At 43.7% G+C, this 21,138-nt stretch overlaps 1 protein-coding gene across 7 annotated transcripts in view; it reads left to right on the top strand.

Moving 5' to 3' along the window:
- The window catches only part of LOC137563493 (testis-specific gene 13 protein-like), a 235,827-nt gene that overhangs the window by 10,851 nt on the left and 203,838 nt on the right, over window positions 1-21,138 (top strand). For 6 of the 7 annotated variants that reach the window (XM_068276007.1, XM_068276005.1, XM_068276003.1 and 3 more), the window contains exon 2: window positions 18,185-18,272. The exons of the other annotated variant lie outside the window; for it this stretch is intronic. The gene's annotated coding sequence lies outside the window, so the exon portion shown is untranslated. The remainder of the gene's footprint in view (window positions 1-18,184; window positions 18,273-21,138) is intronic. 7 annotated transcript variants of the gene reach the window in all.

Raw genomic sequence — 21,138 nt, 5'->3', positions numbered from 1 at the left:
TAACGTAAACCATAGACTTCACTAGCTAAAGATTTGATACTTACCTGGGGCTTCCTCCCGCCTCATAAACACGTCTGAGTCCCTCGCTGTCCTCCTCCGGTCTGCCATTCAGCCGCAATCAGCCTCGGTAACTTGCCCGGTCGGGTCCAGTCTGGGTCGCATGCGCAGTAGATCCGGACTGATGTGACTGAGCAAGTTGATTGCGACTGAACGGCAGACTGCTAGAGGACGTGTTTATGGGGCGGGAGGAAGCCCCAGGTAAGTGTCAAATCTGTAGCTAGCAACATCTGTGGTACAGGCTATGTAGTTAGTCTATACAGAAAGCAGTACTGCCCTATTTCTATGGCTGGAGATCCTCTTTGACTTTCCTACTTTTTACTTCCATTTTCATTATTTTATCTCCTAGCTCTCGCTGCTTCCTCTTTTATCCTCTCCATGGTTCTCCTCTCATCTACTCTCTCTTTCCCTCATCCTCCCACTTTCTTTTTTTAAATACACCTGTCACAAGAGAACTATGGGAGCAGCTATTGTTGATCTCATGAAAGTGCTAGCTATCTGCCCATAATGCAGATAATCTGGTTATAAAACCTTCTGAGACAATAAGGAGCATCACAGAAGTGTCTATGTACCTGATCTGTATTAGAAAGGATTATAGCCAGTTGATCAGTATTGTATTCACAGAAGAAGTACTTTCAAAAGGACATCAACTTTGGATGCTTCTGATTATCTCTTTCCATTATCTTTCTCCTATCCTGTGCTCTTTCCTTCTCCATCCTGTCATGTACTGTCTTTCCTCCTGTCGCGTCACTTTTCTTGTATCCATCTTCTACCCTCTCATATTGGCTCCAAATTTCTCTTCTCCTTTAGTCTTGTTTTATTTTCTCATTCTTGTTGTGTTCTCTTTCTTATCCTTCCATTTGTGTGGTCCTCATCCCATGACGCCTACTTTCTTCTCCTTCTTAATCTCTATTTTCTACTCCTGTCCTGTCTGCTCTTTTCCCCCTATCCTGTTACTTTCTTTATTCTCCTCCACACTACCGTATTGTACTTTCTAATTTCCTCTTCAATCTTCCTATACCTCTCATCTCCTATTCCATTTTCTCTCTTCTCTTCTGCGCTTTCTTTTCCTCAGGAAAAACAAGTTTTTTTGTTTTTTGTTTTTTTTTCACAGATTTATATGTGAACTCCATTACAATTCGATTTATGATCGATATATAGAAGTTTCCCTCCCGGAAATGTTAGATTTCTGAAAAGCTTATCCTATGGCTATAATGTTTAGAGTCACGGTATGTGGAAGAATATGCAGATCAGGAAAGCTATAATATCTCTTTGTTTACATGTTCCCAGTGACGTGAGTCAAGAAGTATTCTAGCCAGATAGAATTTAGGAAGAGTTAATGCTGGGGTGAAGGCTTCCATGGTTCTCTCAGCACAGGAAGACTTTAAATAAAACAATCTGACGTCTGAAATCACATGGTGCGTAGTCTGTGTCATTTTAGAATGCCAGTCATTGGTCTTTTTTGTGCATCTCCTAAGAGCACAATCATACAGTCCATTTCACAAATATGTAGCACTCCAGTTTCGTGTGTCAAAGTGGCCTGCATGTGTCATCAGAGCTGCATCATCTATTATAGCTGTCTCCACCAGGTGCTGCATGAAGGCTGTATTGTTTTCACCAATTTGTATTCCTGTCTCAGTAAGACATGAATAAGGTCTGTTACTTGCCAGAATCAGGTGGTATGGCCTCTACAGATTTACTCAGGTGAGTTCTAACCACTTCATAGCATGGGCTGAAGGGTTCAAATGTGCACCCGTGCTTTAGCGGAATAGCAGGACTTTTATAAATGTCCTAGTTGTACTAAAGGTGCACAGATAGGAAGTTTATGTGTCCATTTTGCTGGAAGTGGTGAATAGGCAAAGTAGTTCTAAGAAACAGGAGCCTAATATTTTAACAGACGTTATTTACGTACTGTCTTGTGCTGTAATAAGGCAGTGATCTATAGCAATTTTCTACTTAGTTTCGGGATAAGAGACCTACATTAATGGATACCTTCATAGCTTTGTTAACCGTTTGTCAAATCTAAAAAAAATGCAGATTATATATCAGGGCTGTGGAGTCAGGCAATTTTGGGTGCCTGGAGTCGGAGTCGGGAAAAAATGCACCGACTCTGACTCCGACTCCTAATGAATTTGTAACTGTAATTAAAATAGAAAATATGATAAAATGTTCTATTTCTCAGATAATGGTCATTAAAAATAATGTATATATACAGTAATAGCTGTGTTTAGTCCACAAAAATGAAATAAACCAATCAAAATTAGTTACTTGTGCTGCTTCAATAAAGCAGTCCCCGTATTTTTAAGGTCAGATATACACATCTGATTGTGACTGTATATATGATGTGTACACAGGAATCTCTTATATATACTAAATAACATCTATGCTGTAAAAATAAAGCCTGATGTGTAGCTGTGTCACTAATAGAGATGGTCAGTGAGATGGAAATAATTCTGCATTGATTCTGATTTATGCAAATGTATGCACCCCCTTTGCTGATGAAATCAAATAATTTGATATGTTGTTAAAATTTGGTTTAGTGACTACAAATTAAAGGGTACCTGAGACGGATGAAAAGTAAAGTTTTATACATACCTGGGGCTTCCTCCAGCCCCCCCCTCGCTGTCCTCCACCACCACCTGGATCTTCTGCTATGAGTCCTGGTAATTCAGCCAGTCAGCGCTGTCCGGCCGCATGCCGCTCCCACAGCCAGGAACATTCTGCACCTGCGCAATAGTGCTGCACAGGTGTAGTATGCTCCTGGCGGCGGAGTGTGTGCATGCGCACTACGCCCGACTGGCTCAAGTACCTTTTTATTATTATTATTATTATTATTTTTTTATTTATATAGCGCCAACATCTTCCGTAGCGCTGTACATTGTACAAACAAATAATGGGGAACAAATATACATAAGAAATACAAGACACTGTACAGTCATGACATTGAATAGAATAAATACAGATACATACATAGTTGATATGTAGTTGGTACATATACATATGTTAAAATTACAGCAGTATGAGAAACACTAGGAGGAGGTCCCTGCCCTTGCGAGCTTACAATCTAGAGGGTAGTGGGGAGGAAACAAAGGGGAAGGAAACACCAGGATTAGTGGGTGAGCCAGTGTGCCTTCAGTGCTGCCTATAGCAAATTATAGGCTTTTCTGAACAGGTGTGTTTTCAGAGTACGTTTGAAGGTTTCCAGACTCGTGGCATGACGAACCGGCTGAGGGAGAGAGTTCCAAAGGAGAGGGACCGCCCGTGAGAAGTCTTGGATGCGAGAGTGAGAGGAGGTGACTAGGCTGGAGGACAAAAGGGTCTCCTGTGAGGAACGGAGGGTCCGAGCGGGGAGGTATCTGGAGATTAAAGAGGAAATGTATGGAGGCGACAGCTTGTGTAGAGCTTTGTATGCAAGTGTGAGAAGTTTAAACTGGATCCTTTGGGCAACTGGTAACCAGTGGAGGGATTGGCAGAGAGGGGCTGCCTCAGAGGATCTAGAAGAGAGGTGGATGAGACGGGCTGCAGAGTTTAGTAGGGATTGGAGAGGTGCCAGTCTGCTTTTTGGTAGACCACAGAGTAGGGTGTTGCAGTAGTCAAGACGGGAGATGATTAGGGCATGCACAAGCATTTTAGTTGCTTCTTGTGAAAGGAAGGGACGGATTCTGGAAATGTTTTTGAGATGGAAGTAGCAGGAGGTAGTTAAAGTGTTAATATGTGGTTTAAAGGAGAGCTCAGAGTCCAGAGTTACCCCTAGGCAACGAGCTTTGGGGGTTGATGCTATTGGGGTGTTCTCTACATTGATTGTGACCTGGACTCAAAGCAGAAGATCCAGGTGGCGGAGGAGGACAGCGAGGGACTGATTAGCCTGAAGGGGGCTGGAGGAAGCCCCAGGTATGTATAAAACTTTAATTTCATCTGTCTCAGGTTTACTTTGTTACACAGTAGTACTATACTCTACATATGCACTCCCCACAGAGCTGCAGGGAATCCACTGAGAATGTTGTGCACATTGAACACAGAGGTGTTGTCTGTTTACAATCTCCTTATTCCCCTGCAGAGTACCTGCACATCATTCTTACATGTACCCACACTTACATTGCCTAGGGACTGATAGATGTTCTTTGTTCCGGTTTGTACCTTTTACAAGTACTCTTACCAAGGACTAGTTTTAGTCTAAAGGGAATAAATATAGTAGTCTACATATCCTTCTCACTTCAGTTGTCTTGTAAAATTCCTAAGCGTTGGCAGTTAAGAGACGAATTTCACGTTACATACTTTTAATCAACAAAATTGTAATATGCAAATTAGAGGAGTCGGAGTCGAGGAGTCAGAGTCGGTGGAATCCTAAACTGAGGAGTCGGAGTCGGTGGCTTTTTAGACAGACTCCACAGCCCTGTTATATATAAATTCTAGGCCTTTTATGAAGGTAAAAGCCCTAGTTTGTTGGTATATTAGATTCAGCTAAGAAGAGTGAGAGAGCTATGGCATCATCAGAGCAGTGAGTCATACAGAATGTTTTTTTCTTATTGACTTTCTGGATGGCCACTTCTAGGGCAGGGAATATGAATGCAAGTGACTTCATAACCAATTTCAGTGTCTGAGTTCACCTCAGCTACATCAGTGTAACTGCAGTTCTGCTTTGTGCAAGACAGAAAAATTTCCTGTTTTTGCTTTAAAAGCAAGGAGTTTTGAATCTGTATGATACAATTTTTTGGCTAACTTAGAGATGAATAAACAGTAAGCTTTCGGCTTATAATAAGCCTTATCAGAAAAAACACACACACACACACACACACACACACACACACACACACACACACACACACACACACACACACACACACACACACACACACACACACACACACACACACACACACACACACACACACACACACACACACACACACACACACACACACACACACACACACACACACACACACACACACACACACACACACACACACACACACACACACCCCTCCCTGCTTTTACTGATGGCTAATACGGTACACCACTCTACTGTTTTGCTTTGAAACCTATTGACATATTGAAATGCCCTCAGCTCAGAGCATTCAGACTTGAGGTGAGACTTACTTTTATGAGATGAATGATCCCAAAAACATACCGATAGGTCAGTTGGTTCCCCCACTAAAATTGGCCTTGGGCTATGATATGGATATTAGATTATAATAGAGATTAGATTGTAAGATTCTGTGAGGAACAGTTGGTGATGTGACCTTGTACTCTGGAAAGTGTTGTGGAAAATGAGAATTCTATATGACTGTATAATAAGTGAGTTTTTTAGTAATGTGTTTGTTGGGCATGTGGTATACAACTCTGTAATTCTTACCGGTGAGAAGACTTTTTATCACATAAACTGAACCCCCAAGGAAGTGATAGGTGCAGCTAAAACAAGCATACAGTTCAGTAAGCTAAGAGTTTTCCGTGAAATTTCTAAATATACACAGTGGAAAGACGGTCTAGACTTTCAAGTTCCTCAAAAAATGTACCTCTGTTCCAGTAAGAGACTTGTTTTTGTGATACATTATTGTCCTCAGGGAAGTCCGGATAATCCATTCTTTACTGGCCTTTGGATTTATGATCTTTTAGGGAATTGTAATGTTGTACAGAGAACCTTGCCAATCCCTAATAAAGCATAAAAAAAACCTATCTTTAGAAGCTTTTCTAAAGATAGTTTTTTGCCAGCTTGCTGTGCTTAGGCCCTCCTGTAAGATTTCTTCTGAGGAAATGTGCTTTTTTATCCAGAGTTCAGTTTCAATTCCACTTCTAATGACCAGTTTGATCGCCCAGGTCAGAAAACGAAACAATGACTGTAATGAGTTCCTGCTGCTAAGAAGACTGTTGTTACTTTAGATCATTTTTTTTTTTATCACTGTTAAAAGCAGATTTCTAATTTTTGATGTGGATATATACTTTTCTTCATGGAACACAGCATAGATTGAGAACTCCTGACCTGGACGTTAATGTTGAACTTCCTGGTAAGTCAAGTATGGCTTCACCCCATTCTGGGTATGTTCTGGTTGGACTCATTGACCAGTGTTTGGGGCAAGCTTTAGCATCACATTGCAAACGAAAGTAGTATTTTTTATTTTTCTTGGGACACTTCCAAAAGCGTACGTGACCATCTCTAATCCAGTCACCTGGAGACAAAACATGCTGTGTGAGCATGAATAGTCCATTATTTTTTTCACTTTTTAAGAAAGAAACTTGCCTAGCTGCGTGCTAATTTTATGACTTTGTTGAAGTACTACAGACAAAGAACTATAAATGAGGATATTATTATTACTGATTTATGTTGTACGGAGTAAGGAGCTATATCATTATGATGTCTTTCCAAGTCCTCTGACTGCTCTGCTAAGTAGGGCCATATATGGGGGATTGAGGAACTGCCTGTGGAAGGGTGACAGCAGGTAATCCAACATGTAAAGGTTGTACTCTGTCACCCCTTCTATTAAGGCAAATAGCGGTAGCTGCATTGGGGATTGAATATTGTTATACAGGATCTTCTAAAAAAATTTTTTTACAGTAATGTTCAGGGGTTACTTGTAAACCTTTATGTACAGGTCCTTCTCAAAAAATTAGCATATTGTGATAAAGTTCATTATTTTCTGTAATGTACTGCTAAACATTATATATTTTAGATTCAAATACACACAACTGAAGTAGTTCAAGCCTTTTATTGTTTTAATATTGATGATTTTGCCATACAGCTCATGAAAACCCAAATTTCCTATCTCAAAAAATTAGCATATTTCATCTGACCAATAAAAGAAAAGTGTTTTTAAAACAAAAATAGTCAACCTTCAAATAATTATGTTCAGTTATGCACTCAATACTTAGTTGGGAATCCTTTTACAGAAATGACTGCTTCAGTGCGGCGTGGCATGGAGGCAATCAGCCTGTGGCACTGCTCAGGTGTTATGGAGGCCCAGGATGCTTCGATAGCGACCTTAAAGAGAATCTGTATTGTTAAAATCGCACAAAAGTAAACATACCAGTGCATTAGGGGACATCTCCTATTCCCCTCTGTCACAATTTCGCCGCTCCTCGCCGCATTAAAAGTGGTTAAAAACAGTTTTAAAAAGTTTGTTTATAAACAAACAAAATGGCCACCAAAACAGGAAGTAGGTTGATATACAGTATGTCCACACATAGAAAATACATCCATACACAAGCAGGCTGTATACAGCCTTCCTTTTGAATCTCAAGAGATCATTTGTGTGTTTCTTTCCCCCTGTTCTCATGCACTGAAGTTTCAGGCTGCTTGTTTCTTCCTGCAAACAGCTTTGCCCTTGTCTGTAATTCTTCAGTATGTGAAAGCCCAGCCAGCCCAGAGGACGATTTATCCAGCTTGTAAAAGATAAGAGAGAAGCTGCTCTAATCCTAAATAACACACAGGCAGTGTGCATACAGGGGCCTGGAAGGGGGAGTTCATAGCAGAACCACAACACTGAAGAACTTGGCAGCCTTCCAGACACAGGCTGACAAGTCTGACAAGAGAGAGACAAGTTGATTTATTACAGAGATGGTGATAGTAGAACGTGCTGCAGTATGCCAGAACACATTAGAATAGCTTTTTGAACTTGTAGGATGATAAAAAACAGGATGCAATTTTTGTTACGGAGTCTCTTTAAGCTCATCCAGAGTGTTGGGTCTTGCGACTTCAGTTGTGTGTATTTGAATCTAAAATATATGAAAGTCTAATGTTTATAGTACATTACAGAAAATAATGAACTTTATCACAATATGCTAATTTTTTTTTAGAAGATCCTGTATTATTGAATTGCTGTGTAAATTTAATGTCCAGCAGACAAGGAGGAAATTATGTTTTAACCACACTGCCAGCTTGCATGCGCTGTAGCTCCTCCCCCAGCATAAATACAGGGTGCAGTATTGTGCCGAAGCCCAAATGCGCCCACGTAATATTGATTTTATGTGGCACAGTGGGGGATCAAAGTGTTGTAGTTAGTCTGACACTTGGACTTTTATCTAAAGGTACTGACGCCGTGCAGGACTAAATACAGTAACTGGGCCCTAACGGCTGCTATTTTGTTTGTGTCAGGCTATGTCGCACATTGTCCGACATTGACACTTTCCAGTTCAGCACCAAAGTCTGACACAGGATTGGAAAGGGTTAACAGTACCTGCCTAATATTATGTAAATTTTTTAGACCCACAACCTGCTTTCTGGTGAATCTGGTACCCGACCCGCAACCGCAGGCCTACTACCCGCACCCGACCTGCAACCCGATTAAAATCAAAACGGGTACCCGAACCTGACCTGCATTTTGGGTAACCCGTGGGTTCCCGACCCGATGCAGGCCTCTAGTCTGTGCTTTTGCACAGGTATAAACTATTAGATAATAAAAATACTCATAACTGTAATATGAAAATAATGCTAATAACTTAGCACAATCTCCAGTCGTGCATAATATAGTACAATACTTTTCACACAATCTGCTCAAATAAACGTCCCGGGACTACTGTTAAACATAACAATTATATCCAGGACTGTGGAGTCGCAGTTGAGGAGCAAATTTTGGATACCTCGAGTCGGAGTTGGTGGTTTCATAAACTTAGGAGTCAGAGTGGGATGATTTTTGTACCAACCCCACAGTCCTGATTAAATCATAACATGTAAAACCTATATGCTATGGAAGTAACACAATATGGGATCAATGTGCATATGCTTATTAAACATTCAACCAATATGGTTTATCAGATGGCCGTAGATTTACTGGAACCAGCATGGATTCCTACTTTAGTACATACGATAAGATAACCCAGTCATTGGTATAGCCTCCCTGTTGTATAAAACCAATAAGCACAAGAGTCTATGTAGCATGCAAACAGATTTCTAGCTCTACACCATGCGTCAGCTGTAGACAGACACTCCTGCAGTGTCACTGCGCAATGGAGATAAAGTTCCAGCTCTGTATTCCTTATATGTGCTCAAGTCAGTTGCATTGCTGGCCTCAGCACAAATGTTTCATGCTCCTAAGCGGACTCTTATGTATCCAGGATATACAGTCCATATGCGTGGCTGACATTATTAATTAGCTTCACTGTGACATTTTCTGTACTCATTCCTTCCACAACACTGTTCAACAACAACGGTGATGTCCTGCCAGTGTTACTCAAAGCTTGTCGCAGATGCTGCAATATTTAACAGGCCACTCTAACCAGCTCATATCTACATGTATAAAGTACAAGTGTCCCTGCGTCTGTCCCTGTGTCAGTGCTTTTGCGCTACTGCGCATGTCAAGCACTGACAGCAGTTGGGCGGGTGCGGCGGCCGAGCGGGTGGGAGCTGGTGCGCGCGCACGCATCGGGCGGAAGCATGCGTTGGTGACAGACCTAGAGCCCGTTTTCAAACGGGCTTAGGTCAGCTAGTCCAGCAATAAATTATTAGCATTACTTGCATATTACAGTTGTAATAACAGTGGTTTCCTTCAGTCATCTGCCATCAAGCTATACAATTGCTATGAAGATTTGTACTTGGTCTCCAACATTCTTTAGGAGGTGCATGTCAAAGTAACAGTCACAAAATAAAGCTTGATTCATCAAAGCAGGCTTACTTTATTCCATTGCTCCTTGATTCAGTTTTGACATTTGGCACTGAAGAGGTATCAGCATGGGCACTCTGGTTTGTAGCCGCACATCCCCACATGTAGCACATTCACTGTGTGTTTGACACTTCCTCTCATGATCAGCTTTAAGTTTTTCAGCACTTTGCACAGTTCTATAGTAAATCTTTAGTGGGATTCGTGAACACAGTCAAGCATATCAGTGAGATTTGTTGTTCCTACCTGGACTGTTTTAGTAGGTCCTAACTACTGCATACCAGGAACACTCCATAGAACCTGCTGTTTTGAAGATGCTCTGACCCAGTCATGGATCCATCACAGTTTGACCCCTGTCAGTCACTCAGATCCTTTCACTTCTCAATTCTTCTGCTTCCAGCATATCACTGTCAAGACACTTACACTTGTTTACTTGCTGTCTAATATGTCCCATTCCTTGACAGCTGCAATTGTAACACGATAACCAATGTAACTTAGGCCCCGTTCACACTTGCGTTTTGGCATGCAAACGGACCGGATCCGGATCGTATCAGGACCTGATCCGGATTGGAACCGTACGGTTCCGATCCGGTCTGTTTGCATCAGGACTGCTTCAGGCTGCCATCCGGATCCGTGGGGGGGGGGGGGGGGGGGGGGGGACAACATCAAAATACCTTAAAATTTGTTGGGGTCTGCAGAAGGTGCACCTGGTGCACCTGTAGAATCAGGTCCTCCGCTGTAGGCCTCCCCTCCACCTCCGACATACTGCCAAGACAGCTCCAGCACGTGTGTCACTGCTGCTCCACTCCAGATATGCTGGGCCCATGTGTCCCCATCCGAAATGTCCGCTATAAATCCTCATAGGAAGTGGGGTTAAACGTCCCGTGTTGTCTCCAGTGTGTTCTGTGCTTCCGTTTCCCATTGGTTTTCTTTATCCGGATGGTGCAGTCAGGTTCTTGGCCGGATGAGCCGGACCAAAAAATAGCGCATGTTGGAAAAGTGTCCGGATCCGGTCCGGCTCCATACTGTACGGAACGGACGCGTGTGAACGTCCGCATAGCCTTTGCATTGCTATGCGGAACGGACGTTCCGTTTGTACAGTATACGGTCCGGATCCGGACAGGGAACGCTAATGTGAACCGGGCTTAATTTCACCTGTTTGTTTTGTTTATGTTTTGGCTGATCAGTTTATTTAGGCTTTGGCTTCGATTCATAAAGCATTACCGCATGCGGGAATGCAGAATACTGCTGGTTTTACCAAACATTTAGTGAAATATTAATTCATTAAGGCTGTAACTGCATGGCAAGCTGAAATTATCGAGCAGTGAGGTAAATTACCGAAAATACCTCAAGAAATATCAATTCACAAAGAATAGAGGTTGCGGTAAAGCCAAGTAAGATGTTCGCTATTTAAGACCGGTGCTGATCTGTCGGAAAGTTGCTATCAGCATGCGATAACACTACAGATTGAAGCAGAGAGCCAATAGGAAGACCCTCCCCCTCCTGCTACTTCCTACATTGGTTCAGATATACTATCAGCAGGGACATGTTCCCCACCCCCAAAGGCAGCAGAGAAGTGTGCCAGCACAGAAGAGATTAACCCTTTAGACTCCTGTTTGAAGATGCGGAGAAGCAATTAGTGAAATTAACCAAGCATGCTGAGTTTTATGTTTATTGAAAGTTTATCTAAACTCTGGCCATTATATAAAATGTTAATAAAGACTGATAGAGAGATTCAAAAGGACTAGAAGGGGACATGTAGATCTAAAGGGATGCCGAGGATGCCTCTTACTATTGTAATGCTGTCACTGCACAAAAGTGGGAAAACCTCACCATAACAGAACAGAGCTACTCCACAGCTGTACTACTGTTTACCAAACAGGTCTTTCGGAATTGAAGCCATGTTTTTTTGTAAATTTCTATTGCACATTTAAAATACGGAATGCAGAGTTTTACCTACCTGATTTTTATTTTTTTTAATCGAACAACCCTTTGGGAATTGTAGCCATTGTGTCCTAAAGACAGGTTAGCAGTCTCTGCAAGCGTATGGTGAAGATGAATTAACTCAAATTTTTTAGAACCCAGAGTTTAACACTGTCTTAATGATTGATCCAACATAAGTATGCAGATTTTAAGCCCTGTTCCCAATGCACACAATCTGATGCACTTTTCATATGTAAGGGCCTGTTTCCACTACACGCAGATTGGATGCAGAAACACTGACTTCAGTGAATGCCTATGGAAAAATCTGCATCGGACAAATAGTGTTTAGTGGAAACAGGCCGATAGACCTATACATATTCACTGCTTCTGGCCAATCCGCGCACAGCGGGGCCAGAAGCAAGATGTTACAGACAGCGGAACGGGCAGTGCGGACCGTGAGCAGTGAATATATATAAGGGGTAATGAGTGGGGGGCAGATCCACTAGAGCGAGCGGCCGGGCACATCATACAGCATTACCTATCACTGGCTAGCGATGGAATGACGGCAGCGGTAGGTGGAGATGTACAGAGCATACAGCTCCGCCTACCGCTGCCGTCATTCCATCGCTAGCCAGTGATAGGTAATGCTGTATGATGTGCCCGGCCGCTCGCTCTAGTGGATCCGCCCCCCGTCATTAACACTTATACATATTCACTGCTTCTGGCCAATCCGCGCACAGCGGGGCCAGAAGCAAGATGGTACAGACAGCGGACCAGGCAGTGCAGACCGTGAGCCAATGCCCCCCTCCCCCCCCCCCCCCCCGCCCAAAGTGCGAAAGGCAGGAATTTAAAAAAAATCGGGGAAAAATCGAGATTGCAATTTCTGAGAGAAAAATCGCAATTTCGATTTTTCCCTAAAATCATGCAGCCCTAGTATGGTCATTCTAGAGTGAGTGCCAGTGACTACCACTCCACTTGAAGTATAATAGTTTTTGTCTGTGTTCAAGCAGGAACTGTACTTTACGTCTGTGTTTTTGTAATGATGCTAATGCATTTGAAAGGTTTATTTTTATTGGCTGTTATGATGGGCATAGGCGGTTCGTTTATGCGCCGGCTCGTGCGTGCGGATCGATCACCGCTCGTCCCTGCAGGCGCTTCCTTGTCCGCCTGTGGGGATCGAGCGCAGTATCGACCCGCCGAGGTGATCAGACAGGTTGAATATTATCAATCGAACTATCAGCGGCTCGATTGATAATATAAAACGATCCGTCTATGCCCAGCATTAGCAATACTAATAGGGCTTTTTGTAATTTTGCATGCGTAGCAGTTAGTAGGTGTTAAACAAGTATTTTCTGGAATGGCATGATCTGCCAGGCATCCTGATAGTGACAGTGGTAAGTTCCATTCTGACACATCAGGCGGGGGTTTCCAAAAGCCTTTAGGTAGTGACCTTATCAATTACATGAGTGGAAATTTAGAGCCGAGTGATGTAAACACCTGACTAGTGTGTGATTGAGCCTAACAAACATCCCATATTGTTTCTAAGGGCCCTTTTCCACTAGCAATCACAAATCACAAACGCCAGCGATTGCGATTGTGATTTTTCATTAATTCTATTATGCGATTGCGATTTGCGATTTTCATTTGCATTGCATTATCATTGTAAAAATCGCTCCAGCAAGCGATTGCGATTTGCGATTAGCGATTTCCAAATCGAATCACTGTAGTGGAAAATACTTCTCGTGATTTCTATGATAAAGTAACAACCCTAGCGATTTAAAAATCACTAGCGATTTGCGATTTTGCGATTCAGCAATCACAATCACTCTAGTGGAAAAGGGCCCTTATGCTGGCTGCTTGGCTGCTGGCAAAGTGCAAATACAAGTGATTTATATTTCCTGACTCCTGTATGAAAAAAAAAAAAACATATGAAGCGATATTTGTGAGTTCTGCAACACAACAAGGAACTGTGAAATAAATAAAAAAAATTTTTATGGGATATACCTGATTCATAAGTTTCAGCTGTGTAAATAAAACCATTGGAAAGTGACAGAAAAACTTGGTAACTTAATTAGTACTAGATAAGCTCTTTACTAGCCCGTTGAAACCCCCACACATAGAAAATGGCCCTGTTTACACTGCAGTAGTGATGTGCAGCACAACAGCAATAAACTTCACCCCACCCCACCCCTTAAACAGTATTGGGACTACAAACGCCATGTTTTTTTGCTGTGTTCTCTTTGCATGCACTCCTGCATCTTTGCCATCCTTTTGCTGGCACCTTTCTCTGCCACTGGGGAAATGAGCCTGTACTTTCTTTTATCAACACCTGCTTGTTTTAAAGTTGGTATTACCATAATTAACCTTTAAAGCGTAATTTCAAGTCTATTGTTCACCTTGGTGGTGCAAGAAAACATTTTAACTCCTCTCTCCTCATACCTGGGGTTTCAGTCCAATAGGCTTCCCATGGCCTTTTGCCTATGTCCTGGGTGTCACCAAAAACAGGAAGTGAGGTGACATTTCATATCCTAAAAGGATGTGAGAGAAAAACACCACAGTGGGGATACAGGCAGCAATAAAATATTGACTTAGTCTATCTGAAGACTATTAAATGCAACTATTGTGGATTTGATTCTATATCAGAAGCTGCCTCCGTTTTACATGTAGGAAAATCCATCATGGATTTGCAGAAACGTTTACGCTGATACTTGTGCATATGGTGGATTCTTGGTTTGACAAAAATGTTCAGGCTGATGCTTACGGTATGTATATGTTGGATACTCTGACTTAAAGGGAACCAGAGATGAAGCACCCTCATGTATTTTACCATATATATATATATATATATATATATATATATATATATATATATATATATATATATATATATATATATATATATATATATATTAATATTAGTGGGAACATTAGAGAAAACACCTACCCTGCTCACTTTCATTCTTTACTGTTCAGCTTGCTTCTTATCAGCCCTGATAAAATCCCTGACTGAGCATTCAGGAATCTTTATATCGGAGTCTGTCTTCTCTGATGTCTTTTCAAGCCCAAGCCTGCCCCATTCTGGCTCTGTTATGACTCCGCTATAAACATTCCTGAGCAAAGCCAGACTGAATGCACAGTCAGGTATTTTATCAGGGCTGTTAACAAGCAGGCTGAGCAGTAAAGAATGAAACAGAGAGCAGGGTAGGTGTTTTCTCTAATGTTCCCACTGATATATATGGTAAAATACATAAGGGTGCTTCGTCTCTGGTTCACTTTAACACTCTTCACAACCTGGAACGCTTACTTGAACTGTTGCATGCAGGAAAGGTTCAGGGAGGGTGGGTAAAAAATCAAAATCAATTTCCACTTACCTGGGGCTTCCTCCAGCCCGTGGCAGGCAGGAGGTGCCCTCGCCGCCGCTCCGCAGGCTCCCGGTGGACTCCGGTGGCGCGTCCGACCTGGCCAGGCCGGCTGCCAGGTCGGGCTCTTCTGCGCTCCAAGGCCCGGAACTTCTGCGTCCCACGCCGGCGCTCTGACGTCATCGGACGTCCTCCGGGCTCTACTGCGCATGCGCAGTAGTTCTGCGCCTGCGCAGTAGAGCCCGGAGGACGTCCGATGACGTCAGAGCGCCGGCGTGGGACGCAGAAGTTCCGGGCCTTGGAGCGCAGAAGAGCCCGACCTGGCAGCCGGCCTGGCCAGGTCGGGCGCGCCACCGGAGACCACCGGGAGCCTGCGGAGCGGCGGCGAGGGCACCTCCTGCCTGCCACGGGCTGGAGGAAGCCCCAGGTAAGTGGAAATTGATTTTGATTTTTTACCCACCCTCCCTGAACCTTCCCTTTATATCCTAGACCTAAATTGACAATTTTATAGAAGAGGTTGCTTTAAACATTACTAAGCATTTTCTACTTGGTATTCGGACTACAGGTTATGTGGCTACATGTGTTTATGTGGCTTAACTTATCAGGATTTTGTATGTGCTTCTTGCCCCAAAGGTTTCTGATGTCATCACCTTTTTTTTATACAGTATGTGTGTCTTAATCAGATGTATTGTTTATGTATTTATGAATACTATGCAATAACGTTCGTGTATACTTATTTCCCAAAGCATAACCCATATGTTTTGTTTATTCTATTGAAACCTTGCTTAATAAATGCCTCCCCACATAGAAAAAGGCTCTAAGAAAGCCTCTGTCTGCCCACAAGAAGATTCTGTTCATTTCTATCCAGATCACCTGAGTCACAGACAGCAGGATGTGAGGAAGAAGACACCACAGTGGTAACACGGGCAGCAAGAAAATCTTGAAATACGTTTCAAATTTTACTATAATGGTTCTGAAGCAAAACAAACCCACCAAAAAAACCCTTTTCGCTAGATATCTCAGTTTACTCATTAACGCTCAGCTGTACTTTTCGTTTTTGTATGTAAAAGCTTTAAAATTGCTTCCTGATAAGTAATGGAATCCTGCTCTATAATAAGCATCACTGTAGACGCTGATGTTTTCCCACATCTATGCTGGCACTCAGTTGCAGAGAATATAAGCGCCTTGATTAGATTATGTAAAATCACCTTTAAGGCTGGTTTCACAGTGGGACATTACAGGCGCACGTTAGAGCAGCCTGTAACGCACCCCACCGCAGAGCAATGAAAAATCAATGGGCTGTTCACAGTGCCCACGTTGCGTTACATAGTAACGCTGCGCCACCAGACAACGTACTGCATGCAGTACTTTCTAAGCGGCAGAGCCGCGTTAGACTGCTTGCACATGCTCAGTAACGTTGGGGAGCAGCGGAGAGCGGCCAGGCACATGGCTAATTAATATTCACTGCACTCAGTGACGTGCAGTGTTTACTTCCTGGAGCGGCCGCTCTGTGCAGCGATTGGCCGGCGGGACCACGTGATGCCGCATGCGCACAAGAGTACGCATCACGGCATCACGGACGCCAGAGTGAGCTGCACAACGCGTCTCACTCTGACGTCCAAAGCAGGGAGCACCAGGCGTTGCGTTAGGGGCACGTTATGCGACCATAACGTCCCCTAAAACGCAACGTCCTGGTGTGAAACCAGCCTAAAGCAAACCTGTGAGGAAAAAATATTAAAAAATCAAATGCTTACCTTAGTAGTGGCAAGCCTCTGGATGGTCCAGACGACTACCATATCCTCCTTGAAGCCACCACTGCTACCTAGGACAATTTCTAGCTGGTAGCTTCCATTTTAGTATGAGCTTCTCAATACTGGGCATGCGTTAGTAAGGTCTGCACTTGCCCAGTAGAATGAAGCACTCGTGCATGGAGGGAAAAGCAGTGTACAAATGGCTTCATTCAAATAGCCATAAATGGACCTTACTTGACCATGCCCAGTATAGAGACGCTTGTACTCAGATGGAAGCTCCGCCACAAGCAATACATTTGATAAGGTCGTGTCAAACATGTTGCGCACAGAAGCACCAGCCCAGCATTTTCTCATATTGCCCTACCCGCCTACTTTTTCATGCCAACCGGCTACTATTTTATGTCACCCAGCTGGAAAAAAATTCTGGGGAGAACACTGCACTGCTGGAAAGGTGAGGTTGTAAGAGGAACAGGGAAGTCCCTGGAGTATCCAGGGCCGGTTCTCGTATAAAGAAATGTGAACCACTTGCTTCAAGTGGCAGCAGTTACAGAGCAATTAGAGGGTGGGCAAACTGGCGAATGTACACAGTATGATGAAGACCAGAGGCTTGTCTGCAGGGTCCGTAGAAAATAAATGTGTGTGCTCTTTCCCATTGTTCTAATGACTGTGTATGCATAGCTAGATAAGGAGGGGGGAGGGGCATTCTCACAAGTCTGCTTTAGGAAGCCAGAAGTGCAGAACCTGCCCTGGAAATATCCAGGGGCTTCCCACTACAGAGGTATATTTTTGTTTTTTTTTATTTTACTTCAGTTACATACATAGGAGTCCAGACATTGGCAACTTCCTACACCAAAGACTGTCATTGCTACAGGAATATTCTTAAACTGGTCCAGTCTGTGCCTTCCTCCTTGCAGTCTGAACTGCAGGATGATGCAGTTCAAGCAGCAGCCCTATCTGGCATGTAGGGCAGTAACAGATGGCCTAACAGACTTTTGCGGGATAAAACCCGATTCGGTCTCTGAGGCAGCGGGGATTCTCGTGTAAAAGGACTGTTAGGCTATCTGTCACTCCCAATTGAATGTCTCTCTGTATGAGACCCTGGTGCACATCTCTTCTACAGTGTAATTGAAAATCTGCATGCTGGAGCACACTGCAGTTCCCAGACTCAGTGCCCCAGCTAGCATTGTGTGCCAGCCTTTCTGTACTCTTACTAGGCTGATCCAGGACTCCAGATTGGTGATGCATTATGGCAGCTGTACTCTACCTGCCACATTGTCATCAGATATGGCCCTGATGGGCCACCACATCCCAGAACACTTTAGTAATGTGTACCATCCCTAACACTGCCATTATCTCCTTAAAAGTAACTTTAATTTTTAACCAGATTTCCAGGCACAAATTAAAACTGTACTGAGATTAACATGATACTCCCCTCTCTCAGGATTCTGATGGTTTCCAGTTCTCTTCTTTAACCTGAAGCTTTCCTCTCACCCATGTGTTGCAGTGAAAGCAAAGCGATGGACAGAGTTGTGCGATGCCAAATTCCTGAATGTCAGTGCTGCCACTTCCGGTCATTGGAACCTTTGGGAAAGGTAAGAGTGTAGCAATCTAGTCAAAGCTGCTTTCCTTTTTATTTCCATACTTTACATTGCTTAAAAGTGTGGCACATGGTGGCCATCTTTCAACAGGAGTTGTAAGTTCTGTGCTGCTGTCACTTAATGATACTAGGGGAGAATAGTGCTTTAAAGTGAGTGTTTACCATTTTAAAAATAAAAAAGTCGGATACTCCCCTAAGGAGAGGGAAGGCTCGGTCCTAATGAGCCTTCCCTCTCCTCTCCCGGTCCCGCGCAGGATCCCCCGTGGCAGTATTCGACCAGTTCGGTCAAATACTGCCACTTCGGCATGCCGAAGGGAGCTTTCGGAAGCCTTCGGGAGCACTCGGGCTCCCAAAGACGGGCCGCTCCATACTACGCATGCGTGAGCGCCCTCTATGACGCACTCGGGCGTGCGTAGTATGGAGCAGCCCGTCTTCGGAAGCCCGAGTGCTCCCGAAGACCTCAGAAGTTCCTGCGGACGCGAACGGGGGAGCCAGCGCGGCACCGAGGGCACCGGGAGAGGAGATGGAAGGCTCATTAGGACCGAGCCTTCCCTCTCCTTAGGTGAGTATCTGACTTTTTTATTTTTAATGTGGTACCCATTGGCTTTAAAGTAATGAGGAAGATTGGGATGTGTTAGGAGTCTAATGGTGGCCATACATGGTACAATTTTTTTTCCTACAATCTTACCATTTCTGTGTAATAGAAGGGCACTGCCTAAATTATCTTTTCAGTATATTCACTTAATTTACCCTTATACTACATAGAAATGGTAAGATTGTATGAAAAAATGGTACCATGTATGGCCACCATTAGAGAAGAGATGAGAAGAGTTGTCTTTCCATTCTTTTCTTTTCTGTGCAATTCCAGGGGTTCTCTTGTAAATCTTCAAATTATGCCTGATACTAACTCACATTACTATTTAGTTGAAGGGCCTGTTTACACATAACACAGTGCACACCACACTCTCACTGCTGCTTTATGGGCTCCTGTTTTAAGTTCACAATTTTACACACTGTTTGGTTGGGCACAGAAAAGAATGTATTGGCAGTCCCATTTTCCTATATTGAAAAGGGCCATGCCAAACCAATTCACTAATATGACCAACAGCTTTGCCAATCAGTGTGCATTTCTCTGCACCATTGCATGTGAATACAGGCTGTAACAGCAAATTATATAATAACAGGTCAGTAAAGCCTTCAAAAGACATTAGAAATGTATTGCCCAAAACGATAGCTCACAATTGTTTTCGCTGTCGATGGATGACTAACAGGCAAGGTTTTTTTTTTGCCTGACTGCTTTAGTTAGGCATGCAGCAAAAGATTGCTTGCCTCTCCATAAAGCAGTGCTAGAATTGTCACTGACTGCCAAACAAGCTGTCAGCCTAAAAAGTCATGAATGAACATTTCAGTTGATTGGAGCTTACATTTGTATGAGGCTTAAAGGGAAGGTTCAGGGAACTCTTGAAAAAAATAAAAATCCCTATCCACTTACCTGGGGCTTCCTCCAGCCCGTGGCAGGCAGGAGGTGCCCTCGCTGCGCTCCAGAGGCTTCCGGTCGTCTTCGGTGGCCGACCCGACCTGGCCAGGCCGGCTGCCAGGTCGGGCTCTTCTGCGCTCCATGGCCGGGCTCTTCTGCGTCCCACGCCGGCGCGCTGACGTCATCGGACGTCCTCCGGGCTGTACTGCGCAGGCGCAGTACAGCCCGGAGGACGTCCGATGACGTCAGCGCGCCCGCGTGGGACGCAGAAGAGCCCGGCCATGGAGCGCAGAAGAGCCCGACCTGGCAGCCGGCCTAGCCAGGTCGGGTCGGCCACCGAAGACGACCGGAAGCCTCTGGAGCGGCGGCGAGAGCACCTCCTGCCTGCCACGGGCTGGAGGAAGCCCCAGGTAAGTGGATAGGGATTTTTATTTTTTTCAAGAGTTCCCTGAACCTTCCCTTTAACACCAAGCCTCCCTTACAATAAAGTTAATATTAATAACCATAAGAGTTATAATAAATTAACTACTTAGTACATACTTAAAGCATTATCAACATATAAACCACAATAATCTGTGCTTTTAAAGTCACCTGTAGTGGAAAAAAAAGGTGGCCCTGTGCGGTACTTACCTTGGGAGGGGGAAGACTGGTTCCTAAAGAGACTTCCCTTGTCCTTCTCCGCAGTCTCATTCCATCGCTGGGACCCTGGGGAAGAGTGAACTTCCTGTGCATGCACGCTAGCTTTATCCCGCTTGGCTTCCTTCAGAAATAGCCATGCTTGATCGGGTGAGCACTAATGCGCAGATGCAAGCCCTGTGTACTTGCTTAGTAGCACAGATCCGATCAGGCTTTGCTATTTCCGCCAGAGCCCGAGCAGGATGAGGCTAGCGCATATGTGCAGGGTGGTCACTTTTCCTGGGTCCCAGTGATGAAACGAGACTGCGGAGGAGGTCAAGGGAAGGTTCTTTAGGATACAGAGGCTTCCCCCTCCCGAGGTAAGTATCTGATTTTTGGGCATTTCAAAAGCCACAGGTTTACTTTAACTGGCATGGATTATAACTGATTTGCACTGAAATTCAAAAGGTAAGGAATACTGTTTATAAGGTTGTTTTTCTTCCCTGCCTTAAAATATGAAATTGGTTATAAAAATAAACAAAGGGGAAGTTACTTAGTGAAGTGTACCCTTAGTTACTGTTGGTGTTCGAATTTGGGTTATTGAAATTTGAAAATCCAGATTCAAGCATCGCCACATTTCAGCACCTAGAAATGTGGACAGGGTCACGTATTTGCGTTTCACATCACTCACCCATGGATTGATTCTGCATTAAAAATGTATTTGTAAAACAATGTAATTAACCAGTTCACCACTTAGGGCCCGTTTCCA

The sequence above is a fragment of the Hyperolius riggenbachi genome, chromosome 3 (assembly GCF_040937935.1).
Source record: "Hyperolius riggenbachi isolate aHypRig1 chromosome 3, aHypRig1.pri, whole genome shotgun sequence".
Classification (NCBI taxonomy): domain Eukaryota; kingdom Metazoa; phylum Chordata; class Amphibia; order Anura; family Hyperoliidae; genus Hyperolius; species Hyperolius riggenbachi.
This window is presented reverse-complemented; position numbering and strand designations above follow the sequence as displayed.